Source organism: Thalassophryne amazonica, chromosome 20 (genome assembly GCF_902500255.1).
Source record: "Thalassophryne amazonica chromosome 20, fThaAma1.1, whole genome shotgun sequence".
Classification (NCBI taxonomy): Eukaryota; Metazoa; Chordata; class Actinopteri; order Batrachoidiformes; family Batrachoididae; genus Thalassophryne; species Thalassophryne amazonica.
In genome coordinates this window covers 54,341,501-54,359,955 of record NC_047122.1, presented here as the reverse complement: position 1 = coordinate 54,359,955, position 18,455 = coordinate 54,341,501, and the positions used below count along the sequence as shown (strand labels likewise).

Below are 18,455 nucleotides of genomic sequence, written 5' to 3'. Positions count from 1 at the left end.
CTGCGCTTCGAGGCGGCAGCGTCTCGCCGTTTCAAGTTGAAAACTTCCACATTTCAGGCTCTGTTGACCCAGTTAAGTCGTCAGAGAACAGAGAACTTTCAGAAGAAGTCGGCATGAGGAGTTTATTCGGACATTCCATTGTTAACGGACATTTTGTAATGAAAGAACGTGCGGGCAGAGTCGCATGTCGGGCCGGACCCGACCGCGGGGGGTCGAGACAGGAAAAACACCTCCGTTGGAAACCTTAACGGGCAAGTTGGAACATGCCCAAGCTGTTAAACAATTTCTCAGTTACTCACTTGTTGAAAGCCATCAAAAGCCGCCTGAATTTTACAAATGGTTTTCAACACGGAGGTGTTTTTCCTGTCGCGGCGCACACAGATTTGCCGAGTCGTCACGGAAACGACTCGGCGAATTTGCACGCACGTCTTTCATTACAAAATGTCCTTAAACAGTGGAATGTCCGCATAAACTCCTCATGCCGGCCTCTTCTGAATCTTCTCTGTTCTCTCACGACGTCCTGGGTCAACAGAGCCTTAAATTAGGATGATTTCAGCTTGAAACAGGCCAACGACGGCGCCTGGAAGCGCTGCAGGACGTCCCGCTCCGTGGGAAGTCCTTACAGCGACAGAAACACCCCATAATCTCTCACCAAAAACCAGCTGAATTTCTCGAATAGTGTCCACTCGGATATTCCTCACAGGTCCAGAAAAAAGTTTGATAAAGCAATGCGCGCCGTCTCGAGCAGTGTGTGAAACAAAGGAATTCAGCTGAGAGGACGGGACCACATCTCACTCAAGGCCTGCCCACAGGGAAATGATGTCACCGACACGCGTGAAAAAACTCACACATGCGCACGAGGGTTCAAGCATGATTGGTGTAATCGCATGTCAATCAAATCCATATAGTTTTTTTTTTTTTTTATAAAACTGCCGGTTAGTTTTATAAGATACCTCGTATAGTGAAACTTTATCCAGAATCCGGATCCATCTCACCTCCAAAAATTAATGGGTTCCTCCATGGCCTAATATCTATCTCTGGTGAAAATTTTGTCAAACTCCATGCAGTAGTTTTGACGTAATCTTGCTAACAGACAGACAAATAAATAAATGCAGATGATTTTATTACATCCTTGACAGATGTAACAATACGGCAGCGATTAAAATAGTTTTTCATCCTGCGTGTTTATCAGGGCAAAATTTGATAAGTTATGCATGATCACTTGCTAGTGAAATACTGGTTTAAACCCTACAAGACATTAAGGTCCTGTTCATCCACCCGCAACGTAGCGCAAGTGACATTACTAGGGTACACAGTAATTACGATGTAGCGACTGTAACTGTCCTCATTGGTGTATCTGTGGGCGTGTCCTTGGGCACAGTAGTTGTGTCTTGCCATCATATGGCAGCAGAATGTGATTGTGACATAGATCAGAAAGAAACCTGGTCTAAAGCCGAGCCCATTGCCATTTCCATGCTATAATATTCCGATATGCCTTGCATAGTTGGATTCACAATGCTTGTACACTTTGTTTATACACATAGTGATGTGCATTAGCATACTACCACAAAACCTCTGGTGATAACACCAAGACTGGGCTGAGCACCATGTCCATGTGCAACGGGGACGGTGGACGCTGTCTGCGTCTGGTGATATATGAAGGCAATGAAGGAGGATTAGGAGGAGCCATTACGGAAAAAGGTACTCAAATGCTTTTCCCCCAGGGAGCAGCGGTGAATGACTGCTGCTTTCCTAAATGGTTTGTTTGCAGGCTCTGACAAAGTGAAAGCAGATCCAAGCCTTGCCAGAAAACCTCTCAATTCCAAGTCCTCCATCTAAATAATGACTAATATATGACCTGTTTATTCCTGGCATTCTACTTTGCCTTCAGATTATGCGCCATGTATAGAGCAAAGACGAGCTGGAGATGCCCCAAATGCACTTGCATTTAAAGTATTGACCCCTAAGATAATGCACTTAAATATTATCAGTGGAATAAGCAGCTTTATCATAAACTCAAGACAGACGTTTGATCATGTCATGCTTTTCCCCAGGGAGTATTGGTGAATGGCCACTGCTTTTGTAAATGGTTTATTTTGCAGGCTCTGACAAAGTAAAAGCAGATCCAATCCTCGCCAGAAAACCTCTCAATTCTGAGTCCCGCATCTAAATAGTAATGTGACAGAAACTGGAGCACGTGTGTCTTAAAGGGACTCACAGATGGATGTTATGCCCAAATCATGACTATTTACGTGACGACATACGATCTGTTTATTCCTGGCGTCCTACTTTGCCTTCAGATTATGCGCCACGTATAGAGCAAAGAAGAGCTGGAGATGCTCCCAAATGCACTTGCATTTTAAACCATTGATCCTCAAGACAATGCACTTAAATATTATCAGTAGAATAATCATCTTTATCATAAAATCCAGACAGATGTTTGATTGTGTCAAAAAGCAGTGGGACTTTAACTTATGATTATGACCCGCATGAAGTAGAACAGCTCAAATGTGGTGAGGGGTTAGTGTGTCTGCGTGTTTGAACACAATATACGTTTCACATCGAAATCAGCCTTTTCCTACTCCAGACACTTTGGCTCTATGAAATAAAATCCTTTTCATTATTCCACTCTGAAGGGACCATAAGATGCGCGCTCCCTCATGAGGCTGAGGCAGGGCAGCCGCCGGGTAACAGACTACGCGATCGACTTTCGCGTTCTCACAGCAAAGAGTAAATGGAACCCGGCGGCCCTCCTCGATGTGTTTTTCTAGGGTCTGTCTGCAGAGATCCAGGATCAGTTAATAGCCACCGACCTGCCGGATAATCTTGATGAATTGATAGCACTGGCCATCTGCACTGACCGCCGTCTGCAGGACTGTCCTCGGCGAGCAAACCGTAATCCCGACCACCGGATGGACACGCCTCCAGCCCGTTACTCCTCCTCCTCCACTCACTCTCAGCCTGAGCCCCAACCACACAGTTCTGAGGAGCCAATGCAGCTGGGGAGAACGCGTCTGTCACAAACAGAGCAACAGCGCCGCCGTGAGGACGGCCTCTGCTACTACTGTGGACATTCAGGACATTTGATTTCTAATTGTCAGGCCAGGGGTGCCACCGTGCGGCCAAGATCCGAGGTACGGGTGAGTCTAAATTCCATTTCCTCTGTTTCAACTCAAAATATAATCCTAGCTAAATTAACATCTGACCATACCATCATAGACATATCTGCTTTTGTAGATTCAGGTTCTGATGCCAATTTGATCCTGTCCTCTCTTGTCAGGCACCTTCACCTTAAGACGTATAAGCTCCCGCGCCCCCTGGTGGTACGTGCAGTGGATGGTCACGTGCTTGGTGAAATCACTCACCGCACTCAGTCTGTCAAACTGCTAATCTCCCACTCTTACTCTGAATCAATTAGCTTTCATGTGATGGATAATTATGACTCACCCAATCATTCTGGGGCACCCCTGGCTACAATGCCATGGACCAAATTTTGATTGGACGAAGGGCGAAATTATATCCTGGAGTCCGTCTTGTAGCAATGTATGTTTGCCTAAGTCTGTCTGTAGTTCGCAGGAAATCAACCCGGATCTGACTGGGGTCCCCGTGTGTTGCCATGATCTCGCAGCTGTTTTTAGCAAAGCAAAAGCTAAATCATTACCACCGCATCGCAGTTATGACTGTGCCATTGAACTTCTCCCTGGGGCAACTCCTCCTCGGGGAAAACTATACTCCTTAACCACACCTGAACGCCACGCTATGACCGAGTACATACAGGAGTCATTAGCACCCGGGTTAATACGCTCATCCTCTTCTCCAGCAGGGGCGGGATTCTTCTTTGTAGGAAAGAAAGACGGAACACTCCGTCCCTGCATCGATTACCGTGGTTTGAATGAGGTCACCGTGAAGAATCGCTACCCGTTGCCATTAATCTCTTCCGCGTTTGAACTGTTGGAAGGTGCCAGGGTCTTTACTAAGCTCGACTTGCGTAACACATACCATTTGGTAAGAATAAAGCAAGGTGATGAATGGAAGACAGCCTTCAACACTCCCTCTGGTCACTACGAATACCTTGTAATGCCATTTGGTCTCATGAACTCGCCTGCAGTGTTCCAAAACTTAGTAAATGATGTGCTACGTGACTTCCTGAATAGATTTGTTTTTGTCTACCTGGATGATATCCTCATTTTCTCCCCTGATCTCACTGCTCATACTCGCCATGTTCGCCAGGTGTTACAAACTTTACTGCAAAACGGGCTGTTTGTGAAGGCAGAAAAGTGCGAATTTCATAAGTCCACGGTCTCCTTTTTTGGTTTTGTCATTTCTGCAGGGGAGGTTAAGATGGATCCTGCAAAGGTGGTGGCAGTACAGGAGTGGGCAATACCAACCTCCCATAAGGAGGTGCAACATTTCTTAGGGTTTGCTAATTTTTATCGGAAATTTATTCGAGGATTCAGTTCAGTGGCTGCTCCCCTGCATGCTATCACCTCGTCCCTCCGCCCGTTTGTCTGGTCGAAGGAATGTGACGAGGCGTTCCGAGTCCTAAAAGATCACTTTACCGCGGCCCCCGTGCTACTCCTCCCTGACCCCGCACGACAGTTCGTGGTAGAAGTCGATGCCTCCAATGTAGGTGTGGGGGCTGTTCTGTCCCAGAGGAACCCCACGGACAACAGGCTACACCCTTGTGCCTTTTTGTCAAAGAAATTGACCCCCACAGAACGCAATTATGGCATCGGCAACCGCAAGCTGTTAGCGGTTAAAGTGGCTTTGGAGGAGTGGCGGCACTGGCTGGAGGGGGCACAATTCCCTTTTGTCATTTACACTGATCACAAAAACCTGGAATACCTCCGTTCCGCCAAACGGCTCAATGCCCGCCAGGCCCGATGGGCAATATTTTTTAGTCGTTTCAACTTTACTCTGTCCTACCGCCCGGGCACCAAGAACGGGAAACCAGACGCCCTATCTCGCCTGGGAGAGCCAGTAGACACGCCTGTAGATCCAGGAATGATATTACCCGCTTCATGTTTTGTGTCTGCCTTAACGTGGGACATCGAGAGTAGAATTAAATCGACAATCGGGGATGCGCCAGTTCCTGTCAGGTGTCTGCGGGCAAAACTTTTTGTTCCTCCAGTCCTCAGGAGTGAGACGATCCGCTGGTGTCACGATAGTCGGATGTTCTGTCATCCTGGCATTAAAAAGACCTTGTTCGTGGTGCAGCAAAGATTTTGGTGGCCAGGCCTAGTAAAGGATGTCTCTGAATACGTATCTGCCTGCCAGGTATGTGCAATCTATAAATCCTCAAATCAACCACCTGCAGGGTCACTGTTACCATTGCCAATTCCGTCTCATCCGTGGTCTCATATTGCCGTAGACTTTGTAACTGGCTTCCCACCCTCCAAGGGCCACACTGTGGTTTTAACTGTAGTCGACCGACTCTCCAAGATAGTTCATTTTATTCCTCTACGGAAACTACCATCGGTCAGGGAAACAGCTGTGGTTATGCTAAACCAGGTCTTTAAACTACACGGCTTACCACAGGATATAGTCTCCAACCAGGGCCCGCAGTTTATATCCCGATTCTGGAGTGAGTTTTGCCATCTCCTCGGGGTAACTTCCAGTTTGACTTCGGGTTACCATCCACAGGCCAATGGGCAGGCAGAACGAATAAATCAGGACCTGGAGAAAGGTCTGCGGGTGCTTGCGTCACGGCATCCTGCCTCTTGGCCTGACCAACTTCCGTGGGTCGAACTTGCCCATAATAGTTTGCCCTCTTCTTCTACCGGTTATTCCCCCTTCCATGTGGTTTTTGGACACCAGCCGGCATTTTTTCCCTCGGTCGACCTTAACTCATCAGTTCCCTCGGCGCTCAGTTTGATTCTTTGTTGCCGGTGAACCTGGGAGCATGCTCGGATGATTTTATCCCGTTCTGTAGAAGCTTATAGGACGGCCGCTGACCGCCGGAGGTCCGCTGCCTCGTCCTACGTCCCTGGGCAGCGGGTGTGGCTTTCTACGCGGCACTTGTCGCTTCAGGGCGTGCCTAAGAAGCTTGCTCCCCGGTTTGTCGGTCCCTTTCTGGTCTCCAGGGTCATTAACCCCGTTTCCGTCCGTCTTCGTCTTCCTCGGTCCATGCGCGTCCACCCTACTTTCCACGTCAGTAATGTCAAGCCTGTTCGGTCGAGTGCTTTATGCCCTCCTGCCGTTCCCCCGCCGCCCGCCCGGTGTGTGGATGGTGGCCCGGTCTTCTCCGTGCGTCGGCTCCTGGCCTCTCGCCGGTGCGGTCGTGGGTTTCAGTATCTGGTCGATTGGGTGGGCTATGGTCCCGAGGAGCGCTCGTGGGTTCCCTCTCATTTTATTTTGGATCCTGTGCTTGTTCGCGACTTTCATGCCGCTCACCCTGGTTCGCCATGGCTGTCCGTGGCCGACCGTGGCGGGGGGGGGTCTTGTCAGGGGGTGTGTTTGATCTGCTTTTATTTCTTGGTTGTAGTCTGTTTTTGTGTGTAGGCTGTCTTTTTTTGTTGTTGTTGTTTATCTCCTTGTTGGATGCTTTTCTGTTTGGGTCTCTCTGTCTCTTTTACAGGTGGGCGTGTCTGTCTCTCTCTCTCCCTGATCACGCCCCCCTTTCCAGTGCTTTCCATGCTCACCTGTGTTCAATTTGCAGCTCGTCACTGGGGTGCATATATACTGCTCATTCTGCTTTGTTTCTTTGCCAGATTGATGTGCCCTGTGCCTTCTTTCCAGCTCTCGTTCATGTTCCATAGTTCTGCCTGCCTCAAAGTGTTCGACCACCTGCCCGTTTGTTCCGACCACGATAAAGCCTGATGTTAATAATTCTGCTGCTGTGTTTTCTGGACTGTCTACCCGTGTACCGACCACTGCTTGTCACTCCACTAAAGTTTGTCAACCAGAGCTGTGTTTGTGAGTCTTGCATTTGTGTCCAAACCAAACCTCCTGTCAAAAGCAAGTTCAGACTGAACAATAACAGCATGGTATCAGAAGACCTCTTGATATTAGGGCCATCAGACAGAGATACTGTATATCCACCCCACATCCAAAGTGCATTCATAAAAATAAACAGTTGGCTCAGGGAGTGTGTCTGTGATGTGGTGGTAAAGGGATAATGTGAGTTTTATGCTGAGGAGCTGACCCTTGTTAAGAGTTGGCCCAACGTTCTGCTTTTGGAAGCCTATAACTGATTTTTTGCCAGACGGTAAGCTGAGGGGGCAGTGAATGAAAGGTAGTAGACTCAACATGCAAAGCCAAATAAACTACATGGAACATCCTCATAGAGTCATTTATGCAGCTACCTGTACATGCAAACACACATGCAGCAATGTAGGCCCTCATTTGCAACCCTGAGACAAGCGTGGCGCGAGATGGAGCGAGACACATGTCACAGCCCGATACTGATACCGATGCCCTGATACTGATACCACATGTGATGTCATTTTGGTGGGCATGCTTCAACCTTCCACACAGTGCAATAGATCATTATGATATGATATGAGTGCTTGTTGTTTGTACTGTGCCTGATTTACTAAGATTCTAGATAACAAGTGTTAAATTGTGTGAGTAATCCAAACCTTTGGGAAATGAGGTGGAGACAGTTTTGTGGGTTGCGAAGACTAATTGTGCAACTGAAAGCAGGTGAAAACATGAAGCAGATAGTATAAAAATGAAAATATTGCTTGTGTCAATCAATGGTTGTAAGAGCAAAATAAAACCGAATCAGCCATTTGCATGGGTGTGTCTTGTGCTTCACTATGCATGAACTCCGCCACATAACAGAGCATGTTCAAGCACTGGGAAAAACAAAAAACACCTCCAACTGCAGATGTTGAATTATTGTTCCATCCATCCATCCATGTGGTTAACAGTGTTGCCAGTTACTTTGAAAAGTTACTGTATTAGTTACTTTTTTAGCCACTTTATAGTTACTTCATTAGCAACATTATGCGTTTACTTTATTAGCAGCTGTCGACAACTTGTAACTATTAAGTAATGTAACTAATAAGGTAACTAACTTGATTACTCTTAAGATTTAGTACTCAGCAAAGTAATTAATAGTTAGGTGTTTTTCAACACCTTTTGCAAACACCCAGTGCAAGCACTGAACACTGTAGCAGCCAGAATACATCCCTGATGAACACCAGAATTCATTGGGAAGAAATCAGACATCCCATCCTGACTCTATACAGCTTCACAGTACTGCACTTGTGTACAGCCCACCTACCCAGGTATAGTTCAGCAAATAAATACACGGTGTAATCAGTGTTGCCACAGTTACTTTGAAAAGTTACTTTACGCGTATTAGTTACTTCATTAGCAGCTTTATGCAGTTACTTTACTTGGAGCTGCCGACAACTTGTAACTAATAAGGCAACTAGTAATCTAACTTGGTTACTCTTAAGATTGAGTAATCAGCAAAGTAAATAATCAGTAAAGTAACTAATAGTTACTTTGCTGAGTACTCAATCTTAAAAATAACCAAGTTAGATTACTAGTTACTTTATTAGTTACATTCAATAGCTGCTGACAAGTTGTCCGCAGCTGCTAATGAAGTAACTGCATAAAGTAAGTGTCATAAAGTAACAAATAAAGTAATTTATCAAAGTTACTGCGGCAACACTGCTGGTTAATAATTATGTTGCATTGTGTTGATGGAAACCACAGCTGTCTGTGTGCATTCCACCTCTGCGCACAGCTACCTGTGCATCATCCCATTCACTACAAGATGTGCATTTAGATGTGTTTGTGTATCGCAATGTGAAACATCAATGACAGGTGCCACAGTAAAAAAGTACTTTGTGTTCAGTGCAGAATAGCCCAGAACTTTGGTCCTCCTGTTATGCATGCAGACAGTTATTACTGAAGAAACAAGCATGAAATAAACCGGTATCTCTTTAAATATGCCCAGTATTTACAATGAATGATTTTTATTTATTTATTTATTTTATTCTGCGTATGATGTGACGGCGGTCACCGTGTCGCTGGAACAGCAGTCTCTCAAGCACAATGGGTTATCGCCAAGGTTTCAACTGCACTGTAAAGCTCAATGAGTTAGTCAAACTCAAACCATTTGAGGAAACCGCTTGTCTTAAACCATTTCAGTTTAAAACTTAAAAAAAATCATTTTCAAAAATTTAATTGTTAAAGTTTTAGTAACTTAATTTATAGTTAATTAAACTTATGTAAATCTAGTTTATGTTTTTCAATAAAAAAAAGTGACAAATTTCTGCCTAAAAAATTTGCATTACGTTTTGGATTAGATTTTTTTGGATGCATTCTTTGGTTTACTTGTCGACTCTGCATTGTGTTGTTATGACTCCGCCCATTCGCTCCCTTCGGGATGCGAACTCACGATCTCCGGCATGGAAGTCGGACTCTCGAACGAGAAGGCTAAAACCCAGGCTCTGGCCTTGTGACCAGAGAATCCTTCTGAGCTGTTGGGAGTGAGGTTTACTAACTACATATGCATAGCGACACCTGGTGGCCTCCATTACATAAACTCAATTAAAATGAGTGAATGGAATGCACTGGAAATACATCACCAACACTTAAAAATGGTAAATGGACTGCATTTATATAGCGCTTTACAATTATGCCTCACATTCACCCCGATGTCAGGGTGCTGCCATACAAGGTGCTCACTACACACTGGGAGCAATAGGGGATTAAAGGTCTTGCCCAAGGGCCCTTAGTGATTTTTCCAGTCAGGTGGGGATTTGAACCCATGATCTTCTGGACTCAAGCCCATCACCTTACCCACCTGACCATCACCTCCCCTAATGAGTGACTATAACTTTTTTCAAAGTTTGAGTTACATTAACTTTATTGTATTAAAACGGAGTGTTCGGTTTAACAGTGTGCACAAAACTAGAGATGCTATCAGCACCTGATAAATTTCCTTTTGACTTTGATCAACTGAGTGTTCAAACCTCACCTATTTGCACGTTTCCTCCCACAGTTTTGCTCACTCGGGTGGACAAACCCCAGTTTGCATATTCCTGAAGACCACTGGTGTCCAAAGACATCCCAGGATCTGAATTTGATTATTAAAACAGCTGTAACGATCCTTTTAGAGAAAGCCATGGAGGACAACTTGTCCCCTGTTGCTCCTGTTTGTTGAGCATTCTGGCTTGACAGTCATTTGCATTCACACAGTGTTTCTCTCCACTGCCACCTGCTGTTTTGGAGAACATTGCAAAAGTTAAAAAAAAAAAAGCCCAACTGAGGCTTCGGCCTCTGTGTAAAAGCACAAGAAATAAAACACCATTGCAGTCCTGGAAAGTTCTGTTCCTTTTGGATACTAGTTGAAAACATGAGCTGCTGTCACATGAACACTATAGCAGCAGTGTTGCTCAATAAGTGTTTTTATCCGTGGTTCCGTTCTTGCACCTTGTTCAGGCCTCACTGACTAAAACCAATGCCTGGTGTTGGAGAGGTGAGTTTGAGACCAGAAAGATTTGGTTCATATTGGCACCAGAGGGAAAAAAAAAACGACGAGTGAAATATGGGAAGAAGAGGAACAAAAGACACAAAATAGGGAATGAAAGTAAATGCACAAGGGACATATTAAAAGCAGCATCCAGTGGAATGATGAAAGCCGGCCTTGTTAACAGATCAGTTTCCTCCAATAGAAGCAGTGAGCATGTTGTCAGTATCCCCTGAGCTGATATGTGGGACGCACCGCTGACAGAGTCAATGGGAGGCGCAGGAAGAATAACAAGAGGTGTCTGCCAATATTCCCTACTGCTCACTCTCCAGTTCGCTCCCTCTCTCTCTGTGTCTCCCTGTTGCTGCCAGCCCAATGGAAAAACTCCCTTTAGTCCAGACACAGCTATGAAAGAATGAAAGCACAAGCAAAGGGGGGGTGGACAACCACAGATACATGGAGACAGACAAATGAATCAGAACAGGAAAAGGCAGAGGCTAAATAAATAAATTTAACTGACGGAATTCCAGTACGCATAAAAGAGAATTACTCTCAAATTTGGTTTTGTTTTTCTGATCTGCTTTTCAGAGCTCATTCAGAGCAGAGAGGGAAAAACAGCATCCTTCAATACAAGGATCTGACTGAGAAGGTGCTGCTATACCCCCCACATATATCAGCTGTGTTTCTGGCCAAGGTGCTGCAGGTGATCCACTGCACAAACCAACTTGGAAAGCAAGAAGGTGTCTTGATACGTAAACCTCACCGCCACATACTTGCTCATGGCGTTGGGGTATTGAAGCCAACGTGAACAAACCAACAGACAGTTCAGGCCATAAAGTACCATCCTGTCATTGAGGTAGGTCAGGTCAGATCTGGCAGCATGCACAACTCTATAGGCAACTTTCAAGGCAGATGTTTCTGTGTAGGCTCTCAGTTGTCCAGGTGGTTTCCATAGTAGAGAAGCTTGAATGTTCGACTGGACTGGGTTGCTTGACGTGAGGACGTTTCGCTTCAAATCGCAGAAGCTTCCTCAGCTAAAATTCTTGCTCTGGTCTCTCCTAATGATGGGACGGAAGAGAGTCATCAGGAGAGTCATCAAGGGAGCCATCAGGTAAGGCTTCCATCCCATCATTAGGAGGGACAGCTGCCCTGTCATTAGGAGGGTGCTAACTAGAACACAACAGGTGCTAATTAGAGCTATTGTTTAGTCACTAGCCTGTAGCAGTCGGCCTCTCGGTAGGAGGGGTCTGGTTAGGTTAAAAACTCCAGCTTTTGTTGGCTTCTGTTTTATTCTTCTCTACAAGAGTCAAGACAGAAGTCAGACTACCAGAGCAAGAATTTTAGCTGAGGAAGCTTCTGCGATTTGAAGCGAAACATTCTCACGTCAAGCAACCCAGTCCAGTCGAAGATTCAAGCTTCTCTACTTCAATGCAGATAACCGATCCAGCCCCACATCCTGAATGTAACTATCTATTTGTTGCAGCCAGGTGATACCTGGATGCCCTTTTGTCCTTTTCCAGTTGCTGGGATCCTCAACACAGAGGTGCCTACACAGTGAATCATGAATCCAGGAGTTGCCACATAGCCAAAATATCGCAGCTGCAAGCAATCGGTGCACCTCTTCAGAGCCTCCCTAAGTAACCATAGATTTGACACAAAGTATTTCCAACAGTACCCAAGCACCCCCTGAGGAGATCTAGTACCAAAGCCATCCAGTCATTACTTTACATCACTGGTTAGCATCAAAGTGTCAAAACTATACCGTAAGACAGGAAACACGAGTACCCTAAACAACTGGACCTTCATTCTCTTGCAAAGGTATTGGCATTGCAAACTACCTCTCTCCAGGCATCTTATGACTCCATAGGCTTTTCCTAGGTATCTTTTAATCTCTAAAGACCTAGAGTCATGGATATCACTACCAAGGCAAATTAATGGCATTGGGCATATATTACTTTATAGTATTCACTGGCTCCTGGTGTCTCATTAATTACAGTCAGAGAGTGACAGTGAGCTACTCAGTATTGTAGAGAAACGTAGCAATTCATAATGTGTTTAGAGTGTAATGACTTTTAAGAGTACATGTTCAATCCTGGAAGAGATTTGCACTCTTTTAGCTGTGTCATGTCATTAGCTGATTTGGCTGTGCACAATGTCAGGTCAGGTCTGGGATCAGGGTGCAACATATTACCTCATCCACCACCCTATTAAACATGATTGACAACTACCCAAGCAGACCACCAGTCTATTCACATTGCCATCCGTTAGATGGGTAAAAATGCAATGAATAGTGCCCGCCCAAATATCATACGGTTGTTGCACTGACAAATCACACTTAACAACAGAATTTTCAGTTTTGCAAATGCCTTTTTTTTTACAAATAAAAAAATTGACATTTTACAAATACACATTTATTTGTAAAAACCAATACACAGAGTTGCAGTAATTTCTGTGTTGGTTTTTACATATAATAAATCAATCAGTGATGAGCAGAGGCTCATTTTCCCATAATGCCTTTTGGCATCTGTGTGTGTTAATGTTCATACTTCAGAATTAGTGCATTATTTTAAAATCAAAAGATATTTGTTATATTTTCACTTTGTAAAAATGACAGCGTGGACATTAATCTAGATAAACTATCCGGATAAATTTGGTTTATAAATCAAAACCATAAATCAAACGTGCTTTGCTTCTCATGACTTCTGCCTCACATCTGGAGGCAGAATTTTGTGGTATTGTGGTATTATGGGTGCAAAAAAGTAAAAACACTGACTGGAAGGACCACTAAGGTGAGGAAAAGGCTGAAATCCGGCATCACACAGACAACCCAACAGGATGCAACACACCATGTCACAGTGAGGACGTCCACCTGCGTTGATCCAAACAGTGAAACAGCAGAAAACGGGTGAAATTCCAAATGTCAAGAACTTCACATAGTATAACCAAACATCCCGTAAGTAAGGTGAGTTTGGCACAAAATATTTGCTCGGTTACACACATGAAAAGCTGAATCTTGCCGAGTAAATTTTCTCTTATAATGACATTTTAACCTTTTCTTCTTTCACATTAAATTGAACTTGTAGCCTACAAGTGTTGTTGTTTCTTCTTGTTTCTGTAAGCGTCATCCATGTCATTCATTTTTGGAGATAGAGATTATTTCTGTAAAACATTCCCTTCTAACTTGTTTTTATTGATGACATCATCAGAAGTTAGCCAACCTTGACTCAACTTAAAAAAAAAATAATATTATACAATATAATATTTCTTAATTCCAACATTCCATTTATTATTAGGAAAATACAAACAAACAAATAAATGAGAGTTGCTTTTCTTTTAGATGGCATTTACAGCTTCCCCTCACAATATGGCCGCCGTATTTACATCCAGTAGCCAGTGCAGTGAAAATAAATCATTTGTCTGAATGAAAAGTGATATTTTCCTGATGTTTACTGCCCTTTTCTTTTTAACTGAAAAACAATTCCAGCCTATTAATCTTGACTGTTGCTATGGTCCAGACTGCTGATTAAGACCAGCGTCTGTATTGTGTTTCCACAAGTCCTTCGCAGCGATTCTTCATTCAGAGTCATCATTCAGAGTCCTCAGCGGCACCACTTAGTGTGCCTTAGTGCGTCCTTGCATGTCATCGCGCGCAGCTGTCTGTGGCTGCAATTACAGCTGTGGGCTTCCACCAGGAAAAAACAACACTTTGTGTTCACATCCATTTCCTTTCTACTTTCTTTTTCCTTCTGTGGCACAGTATCATTAAACCAAAAGGAAACACATTTTTCTGTGTGTGTGTGTGTGTGTGTGTGTGTGTGTGTGTGTGTGTGTGTGTGTGTGTGTGTGTGTGTGTGTGTGTGTGTGTGTGTGTGTGTGTGTGTGTGTGTGTGTGTGTGTGTGTGTTTGGAAGGGCTCTGGGTTTCAGGGAAGTAAAGGAATAAGAGGGCGTTTGCTTTTTCCTTGAAAATGAACAATTGTTGTCATTTTCTGTGTGCTGGAGGTGCCGCACAGGGGTTGAATACATTTATAATAAAACTACAACTATTGGGTGAAAGTTTCTGCGAAGGCTCTCAGTTATCCAGGTGGTTTCCATAGTAGAGAAGCTTGAATCTTCAACTGGACTGGGGAGCTTCTGTACTATTGGGTGAAAGCTTTGCACAAATGCTAAAAAAAAAGACAGAAACAGAACATCTGGCGAAGTTGACTTAAAATCTGAAATGTGGTGAAATTGTGGAAAATGTAGTATGCATTTATAGATTTATTCATGCCACTTGTTGGCTCAAGGATAGGAATTGTTGGGAATATACCCCCCAACCCCCCCCAAAAAAACCCGAAGAATTTCAGTAGCTTGACCATCACGCCCATCACAAAAACTAACATGTGCCATTAAAAATCCAACATCCAACTACGCTGGAATCAACTGAACACATTGGCACCACTCCAACAACATAACACATAAGTGAACTCACTGAAGTCAATATAATGTGTTTCTCAACATCAATAGATGTTTTTTTTTCAATGATTGCATCATTCCAGTCCAAACGTTTTGCATAACTAATTTAATTCAATGGTGTACTCCACGGCTCCACTGTGGACATGTTTATTGGTTACACTGTATCTTCTGTGACGACCCCAAGTGTAAAAGGGAGAAGCCAAAATACTGCAATTTTAATAGATTATCTTAGAATAGATACAACTTTATGGATCCCTTGGGAAGACTCCCTTAGGGAAATTGAGGTTCCAGCAGCATTGTATAGCAGCACACAGGGTAAGAAGCACACAGAGTATCAAAAGTGAAAAAAGAAAAACAATTGCAAATATAAATATAAATACAGATACACAATATAAATTTCAGACATACTGATCAATACTGGTTTACTGGCTACTAGTGTTTCTCTCATTCTCATTCCCGACCTCTGTCTTCCTGTTACTCCTCCTCCCTCTGAGTGAGGAATAGGCTGGTGAGGAGTATACGGTTTTTCAGACTTTCATGAGTTAACAGTGACTAACAAGTCATGGTAAATGATGTTACACAAGCACCAGACTGAACTGCTTACACCTCGTTTCCACGTACAGTATGTGTAATAAACACAGCACGCCCTCTGGTGTTCAACACAAAGAACTGCATTTCTTTATTGGAGACCAGATTTTGTCTGTCTCATTGACTCATGTGGATTCTTCACCAGGACCGCTATAGCGACGAAATCAAGAGCTAGCAAATTTGTCTCTTACAGCTGCAGAATATAACTAATATTCACAATGCAAATAAAGTTGCTAAACTACTTTACTTTTACGTCTCCAAACACACTTTTTGAACTTTAACAGTCAAGCAATTGAAATGGAGTGATCTTGTTAGCTTTCCAAAGCTAGCTTTGTGGCCCACAGCACACACGGTTTCCAAAATTCATGGTAAAAGTGGCTTGAGGTAAATCCCAGACCAAAAAAAAAAAAAAGGGAGGAGGAACTTGGATATAAGACAGACATTGAGCAGACTTACATAAAAATGAGTGGGCAAAAGGGCATCAAGCCTACGGTATGTGGGAACGCGGCATCCAGCATGCCGCGCACCGGAGTGCAAAGATTCCTTGGGGCAGATTGGAGCGTAATTCCCCTCATATTTTAAGTGCTTTCATCGCAATTAAAACAAGACAGGAAGATAAAACAAACCCACTTGTGCCACAGGACGTGTGCGCGCCATAATTTCATGAGCAACACGCAGCGGAACGTTGCAGGATTCCTGTGAGAGGTTTAGAACACTGCTGGAAAGTCGCACACATTCAGGAGTTGCACGCTTTGTGGCACAAGTGCGCTCTTGCACCACGTGCACCACCACATGCACTCTGACTTACGCATATAGTCAAGTTTACAATACGCAGGGCAAAATAGCGGGATGCAGCCAAACGTTTGTGGATTTGGATTTTGGTTTTCGGTTTTCAGCTCGCTGTATGTTCCAGACTCTTTCTTTCTTACATTTACAATCAATCTCTCTCTCTCTCTCTCTCTCTCTCTCTCTCTCTCTCTCTCTCTCTCTCTCTCTCTCTCTCCCCTCCCTCACAGGTTTCTTTGCTGAGAAATCCTCCTGGTGCACTAAAACACATGTGATTACAAAAAAATCTATCTCCTCTGCAAAGCATGCTTTTTTGATCATTCTTTTATTTCTTGCTCTTCTTCCCTATTATTTTTTGCTTTCTCTCTCTCTGTCTCTCTCTGTCTGTGAACTCAGACACCTGAGCACTCGGGAGTCACGGCTATTTCTCCTCACAGCTTTGCGATGGAGGGATGTCGTTACAGTGGAATGTAGCTTCGCTTGCCAGAGGCGTCACAGTGGATGGACAGAGCGAAGCAACAAGAGGGATGAGGAGACGAGAGGAGAAAATTAAAAAGTGCTACCTTACTCGCGTAAGATAGCACTTTTTTAATTTTTTAATAAGTCTCACAAATGAGGCCAAAAAAAAGAGGGAAAACACAGAGCGCAAACGTGTAGAAAATCCTTCCAAGATGGTAACGGGCATCTGACAGCCGAACCTGTCCCAAAACACACCACGCCCACTTCAGTTCCTCAGATGCATCACTTTCTTGAGTTAGACCACATCTTTATTATAGTTTTCTAACATGCAGATGATGTGTTTTTCTACATATGAAATCCTGCAACTTAGTTGTAACTGGTTACAAAAACTACCTGTTCTTTTTAATCTGCAGTTACTCTCAGCACAAAGCTGAGCAGTGAGGAGAATTATGCAAGTCCCATGACTGAGATATTGCACTGGCTCTTTTTTTTTTTATTATTTTAATTTTGTCCTCTTTTCTTGTTCTGTTGCTTTTGGCATCAGATGCATGCTCTGCTGCTTCCACACACGAGCAGCAGATTACCCAAGGCAGAGATGCTACTAGGGTTAGAAAGGCAGAAGGTGCAGGTAGAGGACTTACCTGTTTCTCCTGAAGGGGTGCACTGGATCGGAGCAGCTGTAGGTGTGTGAGCTTCAGGCAGATGTATCTTCCCTCCTTCTTCAGCCACGAGTGTCTCCCATGGGGTGCAGTGGCATCAGATATTTCATGAGCATGCACCCAAAAAAGTGGAGCTGGATCCTCCTGGGCTGTGACCTGCAGCGCTGAATTGGTCCAGTGCTGCTCACCGATGGGGCAGTAAGGGGGAAGAACAAAAAAAATACGACAAAAATAACCGACACTTGAGGTTGCTGCAGTAGAAAGTTATGAATTTCCAACTGCAGGTGGAACAAATTGTCTAACTTTTACTTTTGTGCTTCCAGCAAAAAAGCAAAAAATTCCATCTGTGTGTTTTGGGTTTTTTTTTTTTCTTTCTTTCTTGTAAATTTGTCAACAGAGATGATGGAATACGGAGGTCAAAATGAGAGGAGAGGGAGGAATAAAATCCTCTGTGTGGTGTCTTCAAGCTGTCCAGACGTAGGTCTGAGGAGCACCTTCCCGATCTGTGTGCTCTCACTCTCCAGGGTGGAAAGTAGGAGGGAAGGAGAGATCGGGATAGAGGGAGGGAGAGAGAGATCAACAGGAGAGTGAGAGAGTTGTACAGAGCTACGAGGCTGCAGGTCCAAGCAGGCTGCGTTTTCCCCAATACCTCAACTTATAATGAGGGGCCGCTCACCTCGCTGCTCCGATCTTCCTCGATTTTGCACAGCAATCCGTCTCCCACCGGTTTACTTGGGAAAGAGACACTTTTGTTCATTGGGTTTAAAAGGAGGGGAGGGAGCAGGACGGGGTGGTATCAGTCCAACGGAGATGGATGGGGTAGAAGGGAATAGACGAGATGGGAAGGAGGGTGTTTGGTAGGGGCGGACTGGTGGAGGGGGGGCAGCATTTTTTGTCTCCAATCTGCCTCCGACCGCTGTCCTCCAATGAACCTTCTCTCTTTCCCAAACATATCTTCCAAGAAATCATACGTCCTTTCATCTCACTGCCATTCAAGCCGCCGTTTTCCCGACAAACATGCAACAAAAACCACAGTGACAGAACTCACTCTGAAGGCCCTTTTACACCAAAAGCAACA

At 44.3% G+C, this 18,455-nt stretch overlaps 1 protein-coding gene across 1 annotated transcript in view; it reads right to left on the bottom strand.

The window, feature by feature from the left end:
* Window positions 1-18,103, bottom strand: part of col8a2 (collagen, type VIII, alpha 2) — a 152,429-nt gene extending 134,326 nt beyond the window's left edge. The window contains 1 exon segment of the mRNA XM_034160412.1: window positions 17,360-18,103. The gene's annotated coding sequence lies outside the window, so the exon portion shown is untranslated.
* Window positions 18,104-18,455: the final 352 nt, after the last annotated feature.